A 12,472-nucleotide genomic window follows, 5' to 3' on the forward strand; every position below is an offset into this window, starting at 1 on the left:
AAACATGTTTGCACCAGATTTAGCAGAAGCTCATTTCCATCTGTAGTCTTACTCTCTGTAATAACAAAGGAATTGTAAAACATAAGTCAAAACGTCTCAATTTCAACATTGTTATTTATTTAGAACATTTATCGTTGTATCACACCTCACAAAATAAATCGCATGATCATGTGTTATATTTTTTAAATGGTTAAATGTCAACATTATCTGCCCATCCTCAGTAAATATTATCAAACTCCTTTGACCTCCTTTCCAAAGACCCAAGAGATGAGACGGTAATATATATAAATATTTGTGGAACAGGCTCCCTCTTCTCTAGTATATTACACTCAAGTAGTAGTAGTACCGATGTAATTCGGCCGGTACCCTTAAAAGTGCCTTACTGTCCACGGGACGTGTTGAGAGAAAAGAAAGAGGAGAATCCACTGAAATATCAGCAGCTACCATCCACCGTATAGCAGAATCTATTCTATTAAATTGCCTTTTCTTATATTCATCTCATTTTATTGCCTATATTTGTGTCCTTCTACTATTACCCTGCCCATACCTGCACCTCCTCTTCCCCATGCTGCCTGCTATCACGCACAAATCTCCCCAATAAAGGAATATCTTATCTTAGAATAATCATGATGAATAGGGAATTGATTTTATATAAAATTGTGACCCCAATAATTGAAATCGAATCATGTCCTTGACAACAATTTAGCTGGTAACAAATCTGTAAAGTTGGGTTTCCCAATATTTTAAATGTATTTGCTTTTGCTCGTAATTTGTGTCAATTCCTTTCAGTTATTTATAGGGTCTGCAGTCTGCACATGATGATTTGTCACAGCTCTGTCGGAGAGAGTTGAACCACTGCCCGTCTTTGCTTGTGCTGATGTTCCATCATTTCACATAAGCTCCAGCACACTCGACTATAGAATCTTCCTATAATATCTCTGGTGCAAGCAGCGTTTCCCCTTGCCGGTCCCCTTAGCGTTCGTTCATTGCCTTGAAGGGACGGCCCGCCCCGCCAACGGGACCCCCCGCCCCTCATGAAAGCTTAAAAAAGAAATCCCAGTAACGTTAGCGAGCTAGCTAAAATTATTCATAAATCTGTTTTCATATAGGAGCGGACTCGGACAGTCTGGAGGTGGTGGCAGAGGCCAGAGGGGAGGCAGAGGAGGAAGCTGTACGCCATCCTTGAGAACCACTGCCACCCCTCCATGATGAGCTGACCGCAATGCGGTCCACGTTTAGCCACAGACTTATCCCCCCCGACATACCACAAAGCGCTTCGGGCAGTCCTTTGTGCGGGTGGCAATCAGGCTCCACAACCAGGCAGGGCCAGGACGGCTAACTGCCGTAGTCTGGAGGAGCTGGGTTGTGGACTGTAACTAATTAATTAATTAACATCATGATTGGACTAGTTTCTTTTTCTTTTCTTCCATTCACCACTTTTAGCTCTATTTTAGCCCTATTTTAGCTCTTCTTTAAATGGCTGTTATGCTGTGATGGCCATCTGAATCTCCCCTTGGGGATAAATAAAGGTTTTCAATCAATATAAATCAATCTTCACTACGAAGATAAATTCCGAGACAACGGAGTGCAGTGCGCGCTCCGCAAGTCAGACTAGCGTTGCGCGTAACGAGTCTCGGTCTCTCTCTCCTTCAAGTAGCTTAACGTCGTTACACTATAAAAACAAACTGGATAGTTGACTTAATGATATTCTAAAATCATTAAGTCTGCTTAACACATTGGGCGACCATGGGTTATATCCATCAATATACCCAGTCTGCCACCGTTGAAAGCCTATGGAGATGTTTTCCTTCTTTGCAGGGCTATAACTTTTAAAATTGTATTGCTATATTGACATTACTATGGCCCATTCAACATCGATTATCTATCGTTCAGGATGTGGGAACGTTATATTTTTTCATTCATACATTGTTGTGTTAACACATTGACTGCCGGGCATTGTGCCCATCTTATACCACTCTCTGCCACCGTTAAAAGCCTATGGAGATGTTTACCTTCTTTGCAGGGCTATAACTTTTTTAATTGTATTGCTATATCGACATTACTATGGCCCATTCAACGTCGATTATCTATCGTTGATAGATATCATTGATTATCTATCGTTCAGGATGTAGGAACGTTATACTTTTTCATTCATACATTGTTGTGTTAATACCTTCTAGAATATAAGTATGTTTTTAATCTTTTCTGCTGTAATTCCAAAAACGCTAGTTATAGGCCCTGACGCATATGATAGATTATCGATTGGCTTTTCTTTCCCATACACGCTATATTAAAAAATTCAAATGCATATGATCGGTATACATTATGCTTCATCATGAGTGGAGGAAAGGGGGGGGGGGTCGTTTATAATTCCTTGATCATCAGTAACGGCTTTATTTAGTATGGGTGGATATATTGATCAGACTGTTTGCAAACAAGGAAATGCACAATCGGGTTGAAAATAACGTTACTGTTCTCTTACCGTGGGCCGATGAGACTGGCGGTGAAAGATCCCAATTATTCAACGTCGATCACCTACATCCATTTCCGGTTTGTATGGCGCAATAAACGCCGAAATCATATTGATTATTGCGTTATGGCAGCGATCCAAATGTACTATAGTGTTTGTCAGGAGTCCCGTAGTGAGATGTGACTGCCGGAGGAATTTTCCTCAACGCACCGATGACAACATCCGGTTTTGGCGTGTGGAGTGTAACTCGCCAGATCATCCACCAGGCAGCGGTATTGAGCCGTTGCAGTCCCATTTAGGGTCCCGCTGCAGCACCGGGGGTGGGTGGATGAATTATGAATGCCATGGTGAAAAAATGAAATATTGATCTCAAAAACGCTGTACAGCGATGTTGGCGGTCAATGCATGGCGGGCAATAACGCTGGAAAGCGATTTTGGCGACCAATGTGTTAATAGCGTCGAGAATATAAGTATGTTTTTAATCTTTTCTGCAAAAACAGTAGTTATAGGCCCTGAAGCATATGATAGATTATCGATTGGCGTTTCTTTCCTATACACGCTATATTAAAAAATTCAAATGTATATGATCGGTATACATTATGCTTCATCATGCGTGAAGGAAGGGGGGGGGGTCGTTTATAATTCCTTGATCGTCAGTAACGGCTTTATTTGGTATGGGTTGATATATTGATCAGATGGTTTGCAGTGAAATGAATAAACAATCGGGCTGAAAATAACGTTACTGTCCTCTTACCGTTCGCCGTTGAGACTGGAGAAAAAAGATCCCAATTATTTGACGTCGATCTCCTACATCCATTTCCGGTTTGTATGTCGCAATAAATGCCGAAATCATATCGATTATTACGTTTAAAAAGCGATCCAAATGCACTATAGTGTTTGTCTGGAGCCACGTAACAAGATATCACTGCCGGAGGGATTTCCTCGACGCACCGATCGGCACTTCCGGTTTTGGCGAGAGTGTAACTCGCCCGACCATCCACCAGGCGGCGGTATTGAGGCGTTGCAATCTCATACAGGGTCCCGTTGGAGTCCGGAGGTTGGCTGGATGAATTATGTCGTAAGTCGTTCTTGGCGTTCAACGCATGGCGGGCAAAAACGGCGCATCTCGTTCTTGGCGCAGGATGTGTTAATGGGCGCTCTGCGCGCACGCACACACAAACACAAAGGGAGAATATGTGTGTGTGCGCGCCCGTCCCAACTCTGGTCTTTGGAAAGACCAGATGAGGTCAGAGGAGTTTGATAGTATTTACTGAGGATGGTCAGATAATGTTGATATTTAAACTTAAAAAATAATTATACAGAGAGAAGCTTCAGCAAGTACAAAACACTGCTAACCGACAAAAGAGAATCCCTCACTGAGGAAAACACAAAGGCCTAACCATGTATTACAATGGTGATGTCAGCCAGAGATGGGGAGAAGCATGCACCTTTAACACTTTGAATGCCATCCACAAGTTTTCTCGCGTTTACCCCCCGCGGGTTGAATGCCCACTCACGAGAATATTAATTTTATTCGTTTTTTTTTAAATTATTAGCGACCTGAAATCATATTGCATCAAGCGAGTCTACCGTTGGAGATCCAGTCACCCCAGGCGCTCAGATGTGAAAAAAGCGCCCCCTATCGTCTCCCAGATGGTAAATCACCCTTTTGGATTGGACTCTGAAAATGAAATGGGGGAAAAAAACCCGCACTCCACATTTTACTTCTCACTCATGTAACCGGGGTCTACCAGAGTTCACTCTGGAGCCTCGGAGCCGCGGGGAATGTGTTTTACTGTATACCCGATGGATCAATCAAATGAGCGATTTTTTCGAACGGCGATCGGGAATTGGAATAAACCATTTGGATACCATCTGATCTCAGGTAAGGAATCTATGTTATCAGTATTAGGATAATCAGACTCGTTTTCACAGAGATATAAGCTTTTATGTGATTGTGTGTTATCGCTGTTTGACTGTGCGCGCCGTCAGGAAATAGGAGACTCGATTTTCGGCTCGCCGCAAGAGCGTGCGTGCGTACACATATACTATCGATAATCTAGCGTTTATTTGAAAACGATTAATGACATGGCCGAACAATGACAATGTTCTAGAATATTCCAGTAAAAGGCGATTATCATGGAATGTGTTGTTTTTTCCGTGAAATTGAGTGATTTTCAAAATGCTAGAAAACGGAAATGAAGCGATAAGAAAACAATCTGCCATGACAATGTTGACTGGAAAATGAGTCTTTGATAAGCGACGGGCAGATTAGACACATAGCCATAATTTTAAACATAGATTAGGCGATATTAACGCTAACATTGGAGTGGATGTGGCGGCTACGTGGCGTAGTGGGCAAGGCGCTCGTCACGAATGCGGAGACGCTGGGCTCGCCTGTTCGAGCCCAGCGCTCCACATTGCTTTCAGTTTAGCTGGTCGTTCATACTAATACACATTGGCCGTATTAGGGGGTGGGAAACTGATGGGTGGGGATCGGGCGTTGTGGACAGCGACTCCTACAGGTCGGTTGGTGCGCCTGCTCAGTAGAATCAGGAAGTGTCGGGGGCAGCGTGAGCCTCCCACGCGTTACTCCTCGCTACTGAGAGATCGAGCTGCGCAGGTGAAAAGATGTGACTGCTGTTACCTCAAGTACCGGAGGGGACTTGTGCTATATGTATGACTTAGTCCACATTGCAGCCGGCTTGTGGGAGGCAAGAAACAGCGTTCGTGACAGGGGAGGGTTGAATTGGATGATACGAAATTGGGATGGGAGAAAATATAGAAAATGGGAGAAAAAGTGGATGTGGGCATTCAAGGGACTAATAAGAAATTACACTTGGGAGGGCGGCTAGGTGGTGTAGTGGTCTAAGGCACTCGCCACCAGTGTGGAGACGCTAGGATTCGCGTGTTCGAATCCAGCTCTCCACATTGTTTTTCAGTTTGGCTGGTCGTCCGCAGTAATACACATTGGCCGTATTACGGGGAGGGAAAACTGAAGGGTGGGGATCGAACGTTGTGAACAAGCGACTCCTACAAGTCGGTTGGTGCGCCTGCGCAGTAGAATCAGGAAGTGTCGGGGGCAGCGTGAGCCTCCCACGCGTTACTCCTCGACACTGAGAGGTCGAGCTGCGCAGGTGAAAAGATGCGACTGCTGTTACCTCAAGTACCGGAGGGGACTTGTGCTATGTATGACTTAGTCCACATTGCAGCCGGCTTGTGGGAGGCAAGAAACAGCGTTCGTGACAGGGGAGGGTTGAATTGGATGATACGAAATTGGGATGGGAGAAAATATAGAAAAATGGGAGAAAAAGTGGATAAAAAAAAAAAAAAAAAAATTACACTTGGGCAGTCAAAGTGTTAAAGGACATCTCCTTGAAAGAAATTACATTTACAGTTTTTTTCTGATTTCTTTTAAACAAATTATTTTGTATTTAACTATTTAATTATTATTTAGTTATTGCACTGCACTGGCAATTGAACTGCATTGAACTGAATTGAGAAAAAGAAACCTCATAACTGAACTGGCACCGTTTGCAGATGTACTGTTATTAAAGTTAGTCAAAAACATAATTTAGTATAGTTTTCTTTGGTTAAATCCAAAGGAAAAAATATAAAATCCGAAAACAAGAAAAGATTAAATGGATTTCATAGGGCTCTAGTTAAGGGGAGTTAATAAATTCACTCTGAAAATCTGCTCTGCTCTGATAAACTGACTCTTTGGTCAGAGCGTCCAGTGTGCACTCTGAGCCCTCAGAATTTCCAACTTGAGTGCGCTCTCTCTGACACTGGTTGTAAATAGTTATGAGTGTTGTATGTGCCTCCCTGTATTGTAAATAGTTCATTATCTGTGTTGTCACTACTGTATTGTAAAGTTGATTTATGTGTTGTAAATAGGCCTGCCGCGATAAGCAATAAATCGATTAATTGCCGCGATAATTAAAATGAATGCAATGATTTTGACGGGCGCGATTAATTGCTATTTGCGCGTTTGTTTTAATGAGGCGGAACCAGTGCCCCTTGTCAGTCACTGTCCGTGTTGGGAGGCGGGCCGCTGGCTTTACTACAGCACAGCACAGGAGCTCCGTGGGGCAACGCCACATAACTTAACTACATTTCTCAATAGTGTTGCTCCTTTTAACCAAGTAGCGTTATTTGTAGTGTAACGTTAGAATAACACAGAATAACGTTAATACAATTACATGCATCATTGTTTACAATGAACGGGTGGGGCTAGTCAAAGGACTGGAGACGGGGACAAGTTAAACATGAATTAATTTATTATAGCAGGTCGTTTTCGAGTCGTGCTGCAGTGCCTACGCACCACAGCTATTCTATTATAATACTGCTTTGACGCTTCCTCCTCATCGTTGATTGCCTGTAGTAGCTGCATCTAACGTTAGTAGCTAACGCTAACGTTAAAACTAAAAAACACAACCGGACGAGACAAGTTGTCGGCTAGGATAATCACAACAATACTTCCGGTCCGGTCGGTGGGCTTCAAAATAAAAGTCTTAAACACCGGAAAAGACGGAGCGGTGGGCTTCAAAATAAAAGTTTTGGGAAATACATTTCTCAAAAAAATTCTCTAACCGGTCGCAATAATATCGCTTATCGTGATATTTTCGGGGGCAATTAATCGCCCAGCAAAATGTGTTATCGTGGCAGGCCTAGTTGTAAATAAATATTGTTAATATTTATTTACCTAATTTATGTACAATCGTTTAATTTCAGCTCAGTGTAGAGAAATGCACCGATAATAGGGTCTGCGACAACACTCGTAGTTTCGTGGAGCCTACCACCAAGTTCTAGTCCTTTATTTCAATTTGTGAGACAGAGGTTAATGTTATCCTCATTTACAGCAACGACGAGCTTACAAAACCAGACAGTTTATCAGCAATTTCATACATATAGGCACTATAAATAAGAATAAACAATAGCTAAGATGGTTACAAGTCGACGCACAGTGGTGGTCGGAGATCATACTTTTAAATGCAGCAAAAGAAGGAAGAACCTTCAGCTTCAGGGTCAGTTGAAGAACATTCCAGGTGTTGGAGGCATCAAAGGAAAAAGCAGTTTTAACTAGTTCAGAGCAAACTGGAGGAACCCTAAGAAGCAGACAGTCATTTGAACACGTAGAATAGGTTCCAAGATTCCAGATTATAAAGCTTTTCATAAAGGACACCGTGGTGGATATCATACCCGTCACCAGTAATACGTCTTATTGAGGGGCAGATTATATAAAGCTCCTGCTTCCTATTTAATGCACTTGTTGCAACGTAAACCAGCTGGCTGTCTGTGGGCCACAAGGGTCATACTTGCACCGTGGAATACATCGTTCTTGTGACAGCAAGACAAATTTTATTTGGTTCTCAAAGCCACATTTCAATGTCCATTTCGAGTACTTATCTAATCATGCCCATCCCTAATTCTCATGCAATGATTGTGAAAATGTCACTACATTGTCTAGAGAAGAGTCTAGTTATAGCCTAGCTAGATGACTACTCTTTAGTCATAGAGTGGCAGGAGAGTAGCTTTCTCCTCCTATTCCCAGCTACGATCCAGCAAGCTGATGTTATATGCTAGCTTAGTGCTATCAAGTGTCTATGATTTCCCCGGTTTTGGTAGCGAAACCCAAGGAGGGGTCAATAATAGTTGCAGTGTGTTCCAAATATTATTTTAATGTGGTAGGATTCCTATACACAAAATCCAAATTGCGTCCAAAGTTAACGGGAGTCAACAAGCCAGTCATAGAAAATCTGAACCAAAACTATTCTACCTTCATTCTTGGCAGATTTAGGCTATAATCAGTCAATTGTGAACCATGACATGCTGTAACTTAGCCTTTAGTTTTTGTCATCCGTTTCTGAAGCGTTATGTTATATATCAAAGGAGGCTTATGAAATTAATTAACATTGCTGTGGTTGATGATTAATTTTGCTTATCTATTACCTAAGGAAAGAGACAACTGTTGCCAAGGAATGTAAATTTACCTTCAACTGAAATCACTGCTCAGTGACATTCATCCACTCTTTCTGCGCTCATCTTCCCTTTCATAGCTAGTGATTTAAAAAAAAATTGTTAATTTTGTTGACTAAATTGATGACGAAAGATGTTCGTCAACGAAGGTTTTTTTCATGACGACGAGACGTGACGTCACGTTATTGAAGACCATGTCACGCTAACGAGACTAAATAGTTTATTAAATATCGTTGACCACAACTGAGGACACAAAAATGTAATTTACAAAAACCAGGACGAAATTTCTCTTCATGTATGTTGATATTGTTGACTAAAACAAGACGAGACAAAATAATTATAACTTTTCTTAATGCCCTCGTCCCGAGTTGAGCAGTGTGACGGGGAGCTCTGTTATTAGCATGAGCTGAAGAGCTATTTGAAAAGCTAGTTTTAGCTTAACGTTACAGTGGCTAAAGTTGGGACTATTCATAATCCAGCTGCAGACCTGCAAGCAAAGTACAGCAAGTTGGCAAAGGAGTATTCCAAGGTAAATCACTTTTTCACCAGTAACGTTACATTGTTTGTATTTCCATCTAGCTCGCGTTAGCTAGTGGCTAACCTAGCTCACGCTAATGTGGCTAACTGATCGACCTCTCGCACACAATTAATGACATAATGCAGACAGCCATACCGGTGACAATGTTTAGCTTTTAGTGCCAAATGATAAGAGTCTGAGGCGGAGTCTCAAAAGAGAATGTTGAATATTTATTTTGCATTAAAAATCACAACAGAGCCTCTGCTACTAGCTGACCTAAACGGAGCAGCCTGGATAGGAAGTGCGCAACAACGTGTAACGTCCGTGCGGAACCAATGTGCCAACAACCATTCCGTGGGTGAACTCATTGAGCTTAGTTGTCAATTAATGATACTAATACTAATCTATACAATCACCTGTTGTTGAATAAATACCATTACTTTCTAGTTATTACTAAAAAACAGTATATATAAAACAGTAGCTGTAAAAAAGAAAAAAATAAGTTTTATAATTTATATAATATAATTTTTTTTTTTTTTTTTTTAACGTATGCACTGGTATCGGATCAGTATAACCAGACCTAGACCACCTCTAACTCTAACCCCTAACCAGACCTAGACCACCTCTAACTTTAATCCCTAAGTTAGGGTTGTGACTTAGAGGTGGTCTAGGTCCGGATAGGGGTTCAGAGTTGGTCTAGCCCTCTATCTAAATAATAATAATAAATTATAATGAATGCTTAACTACCCCTAAGCTACCCTAACCAGACCTAGACCACCTCTAACTCTAACCACTAACCAGACCTCTTCCATGTGGCACTTTAACACTGACCTCAGAATGTGATTTTATATAATGTTTTTATGCAAGCAGATTGCAATCAGTGTGTACTACTACTAGTACTACTGTGTGTTCTGTTTACTTAGTTTACAGTATCCTGTTATAGAATAATAAGGATAAGAGAGAGGACAGACACAGACACAGCAGAGAGAGGACAGACATGGCAGAGAGAAAGGAAAGACACAGCAAACAGAAGACAGACAGAGTTCAGCGTCGTCTCTCTGGTCAGAAACAACGTCACCACATCTGTAATGCTCTCTTTGATGCATACATTGGACCATGTCTACACCAACATATACTGTAGGAGCAACAATACATTGGACCATGTCTACACCAACATATACTGTAGGAACAACAATACATTGGACCATGTCTACACCAACATATACTGTAGGAGCAACAATACATTGGACCATGTCTACACCAACATATACTGTAGGAGCAACAATACATTGGACCATGTCTACACCAACATATACTGTAGGAGCAACAATACATTGGACCATGTCTACACCAACATTATATATACTTCCTGTGTATCACTTGTGCCGCCGACTCAGATTTAAAAAATAAATACGCAATTTAAATCAGAAAATGTTCCATGTTGACTATTTCTGACAAGTTTTTTTCCATTAACTAAAAATAGACAAAAATGACATACGTTTTCGTCGACTAAATCTAGACTAAAACAAAAAAGACAAAATTTAGAGAAAAACTGACTAAGACTAAAATGCTCAGACATTTAGTTGACTAAAACTGACTAAACGAAAAATAAATGAAGATGACTAAATATGATGAAAACGAAAAAAGAGCACTTGACACATGACTAAGACTAAAACTAAAATGAAAATAGCTGCCAAAATTAACACTATAAAAGATGAATATCAGCTGTTATGTTACACTCGAGTGTCTCTCATAGCCAGACCTCTTTCCCATCCACGCTACGTTAGTGCAGCACAAGAGATATAATACCAGTGTTAAGCGCTAATGTTGCTACCGTGGAAGACCGCAACACATTGAATATGTTGGACGGAGGGTTGAAACAAATGCTGTCATATTGGAGGAGTTTCCTTGCGGCACAAAATACTCTTGCTGCAGGTATTGTGTTTTGTTGTATTTCAACTTTTTTTGTGGAGCTCAGCCAAACGTTCAAGCGTTTGCTGCTGTTAGCCACCAACTACTGTTAAATGGTGCATTTATATATCTCTTTTATCCAAAGCGCTTTCCAACTTTACAAAAGCCACGGTCCAGCAAAGTTAACAAGAGCCTCTGCTCACATGCTTTGCGGACGCAAACCACGTAACCAGCGAAATGACGTTGGTCCAAGAAACAGGTCTTTGTAGTTGAGTATCTGATTTAGTTTTTCTTAATGCAGCCACTGACCTAGTATATGAAAGAAGATCATTGAACTGTCAGCTTGTAGGATGTGCTCTTTACTCGCACATGTGCTCCTAAATTATTCCTCCCGTTGGCACACATCTATTTTTAGTTGCAAATGCGAGTTAAATGCTCGCACTGTCGAGCCCTGTACTAATTTAATTCACATGTCATACAACAAACATATCTGTCACGTTCGGTGTAAAGCAAACACGAGTAACACAACACTTCCTGTTTACTATGAATTCTTCCTGAAATTTGATAATCACAAAACAAAAAAAATCATGAACTCAACACCTTGTCCAATCATGACATTTGAAATATCTCATCCTTTTGTGATATCCAACTGATGGTATCAATATGTATTTTATTTAGATAGTTGGTGAGCCAAACTGTATGACCCGCAGATCCAATCAAATCATCCATTTCATCCATTGCAAGTCAACGCCCCCCCCCCCCCCCCCCCCCCCCCCTCCATCCATTAACTCAACTGGACTGTCACTGTAATATTTATTTATTTGCACTATTGCACTTGGGACATTGATGGTATATTATTATTATTGAGGACATTGGGACATTGATACTATATTATTATATTATTGACATTATTATTTTGCACATGCTATATTTTATGTTTGTATGCCAGTGGTGATGCTCCAAACAAAATTTCGTTGTACCAACATTGTGACAATAAAGATTCTATTCTATTCTATTCTATTCACTTCCTGTTAACATGCGTTTTTCCGAAATTCAATTGATTGAAAAGAGGGCGGAGTTTGAGATGGGTTAATTAGATCTGGAAGTCAAACGCATGTAAAGATGCCATACAGCAGGTTTCATGAGAACCAGGAGAAGCAGGGGGGAAAGGGTGCACTGTATAATATAAAAAAAAAAAAAAAAAAAACTTAAATAAGTTGTCTCAACTTATATTTTCAAGTAACCTATTTTACACTGGATTCTGTTGTTCAACAGGTGAGAGTGAATATTGGGCCTAAATATCAAATTTACATCATTCCTATTTATTTGATTTAAAAATAAAAATGCCCCGAACGGTGATTGAGTGTACAGTATAGTATAGTAGACCAGTATAGACTTTAGGGTTGCGCGTTCCTTACTCGATCATTGATAACGTTAACGATCAATCAATCGATTAATTGTAACTAAAATACACAATTGACCAAACAATAACAAATGTATTTCTTTCCTCAATCAAAAGCTTTATTACCGCAGCAGCGACATATTGCATTCTCGCAACATTGCATGACATCAGTCGCCACTTAAAAATATCTAAA

At 40.7% G+C, this 12,472-nt stretch overlaps 1 protein-coding gene across 2 annotated transcripts in view; it reads right to left on the minus strand.

Moving 5' to 3' along the window:
• nf1a (neurofibromin 1a) overlaps positions 1-12,472 on the minus strand; it is a 255,630-nt gene that overhangs the window by 202,948 nt on the left and 40,210 nt on the right. The window lies entirely within an intron of this gene.

This window comes from Notolepis coatsorum, assembly GCF_963971535.1.
Source record: "Notolepis coatsorum genome assembly, chromosome: 1".
Taxonomy (NCBI): domain Eukaryota; kingdom Metazoa; phylum Chordata; class Actinopteri; order Aulopiformes; family Paralepididae; genus Notolepis; species Notolepis coatsorum.